A 2,196-nucleotide genomic window follows, 5' to 3' on the forward strand; every position below is an offset into this window, starting at 1 on the left:
CACAAAACCGGCATTTGAGCTCCTGGTCGCATTCGCCGCTGACATGTCCATATCTCATGCATTTCCTGCAGTACCTAGGCTGCCCGGGGTAAAAGAGAAATCCCCTTTCCCCTCCAATCGTGAAAACAGCAGGAGGTCTTCTGACTCCTCCCACACAACTCGAGTCATTCTTAAAAGGTACCGAAAAAAACGGTACTTCCCTGACCAGATTTGAAAGTTATTAAAGATTTTGTCCCCGCCTCTTAGGTCATCACAGTAATTACTCAAGAAAGCCCTTACTAAATTAAGGTCTGCAAATAGGTTATAGAGATGGACTGTTATAACCTTCTCTTCTTGCATAAAAAGCGGTTGTACACCAAACTTTCTTCCAATTTCACTATCTTCAATTATCTTGCATTGCTCATAGGTATTCCAGCAAACCTCGGTTGAATAGAAGGTAACATCATAAAGTTTCTGATTAGGAAAATCTTGTAGACATAATATGTTGCTTACCCTTAGGCCAAGTACACCCGTCAAAAGATCCACGACCACCGTCCTTAGCGTCACGTCTGCAAAACCCGGCTTCACAAGGAACCGAAGCGAGTCACGAATTCCACAACCCGCCATATTGGTACACTGAATGCACCAGCCGCCTTCAGGTCCGACCGCCTTCCTATGGGGGCCCCCACAAAGGGAGACCCCCACAGTTCCCCCAACCGCCTAAAGATAAGTCGCCTTCAAGAGGGCGATCTCTTCCTGTTGCCCGGGGACTAAGCCTAGAGCCAATAGCAACAAGGGGGGCCCTCCGGAAAGGGACGCTCCCCCCAAGGCCGACTTTCGGGTACCCCGGGCATCTTTCAACTTCGATACAAGCGAGCTGAAACTACACTTGATCGTAGCCAAAAAGGCAGAGAAGCGATAACCCAATTATTCTCTTTTCCGAGCGAGCGGCGGCCTGGTAGAAACGAAGAGCTTGCTGAGAGATGCCCGTCTAGCCTTCCCCCAGTCTAGGCTGGCCGCAGCCACAGCAACTTTTCACACCTACCCGGGCTTGAGGCCTAATCCCTTACCACACCTGTCTAACACCTCCTTAACACACCTGCAGCCCATTCTGACCTTAAAACTGTCAATTAGGCAGCCCTGAGCACTAATTGCACACATCCAGGTGCTCCTAGTTAATGCCCGACGAGGGAAATCATTTGCATGGCCCCGCCTGCTGGTAACATGAGCGAGGAAGACAAGACGGGGACCCACTAGAGGGAGACACAGGCTGCGAAAAGGAGGGAGTGATGGAATGCCTGGACTGACTTTTAGCTAGCTGCAACAAGGAACAGAGATGGAGCAAAGTCAGGCCTATTGAAATGGCCTGCGCCTGCCTCTCTAAACTGACCCTGACAGTGAAGGCTTTGTTTTGGGCCTTGGGAGAAAGATTGATAAAACATTGTCTTGTCGAAATGTGTCTACTTACTGACTTGAGAGGTTTGGCTTCTTGCAACTGCCACTTTACCTGCTGCTTCTTCCTGACCCCAAAAATATGGAGCGAGGAGGTAGGGAGAGAGATAGGCCAAGAAACTGACACGAAGCAAAAACACCAATACACACAGGGGTTAAATGCAAGTTTATTATAGCAAGAATTAACAGCTTGTGAGCCAACAACAACAAAAAAAAAAACACACAACATTGCAATCAATCAGTGAGCAAGCAAAAGGAAGATGTTTCTTGTTGTTCTTTATTCTGTTTTTGGAAACTGCATAAGAGAGGGGTGCACCGGTCCTGGGAGGTACTGCAATACCAGGTCGATGCGTGGAGTGGACAGAGCAAGCTCTTTTTCCATCTCCCTGTTCTAAAAATCCATTTAATATATGGTCCCCAGATAGGGGACGCATCAGATATTAAACTGAAAAAAAAAATTCTGTTCTTAACTATTCAGAACAAGATTTTCAGTACATGCAACAATACTGTCGTGGTACAAATCAACTATACAATCTCATAATCATCATAGTACTTATATACAAAAACATAAAACAAAACAACATACATCATAACCTGACTCCCTGAACTAAAAGCCCTACACTGATAAACTAAGACAAACACACAACACCTATTCTTCAACATTACAAACATAGATCAAGAAAACCAACTACCTTGTTTCTTACCTTCTTACCTTTGAAATCATAATCTAAGGGTAAAGACAAACCACCTCCCAAAACTCAAATT

At 45.7% G+C, this 2,196-nt stretch overlaps 1 non-coding gene across 1 annotated transcript; it reads right to left on the reverse strand.

Annotated features, from left to right (window-relative positions):
• Positions 1–1,736: 1,736 nt before the first annotated feature.
• Positions 1,737–1,919, reverse strand: LOC141141874 (U2 spliceosomal RNA). Its single transcript, XR_012244269.1, has one exon. It is a non-coding gene; the product is annotated as a U2 spliceosomal RNA (small nuclear RNA).
• Between the last annotated feature and the right edge of the window lie 277 nt (positions 1,920–2,196).

Source organism: Aquarana catesbeiana, linkage group LG04, assembly GCF_042186555.1.
Source record: "Aquarana catesbeiana isolate 2022-GZ linkage group LG04, ASM4218655v1, whole genome shotgun sequence".
NCBI classification, from domain to species: domain Eukaryota; kingdom Metazoa; phylum Chordata; class Amphibia; order Anura; family Ranidae; genus Aquarana; species Aquarana catesbeiana.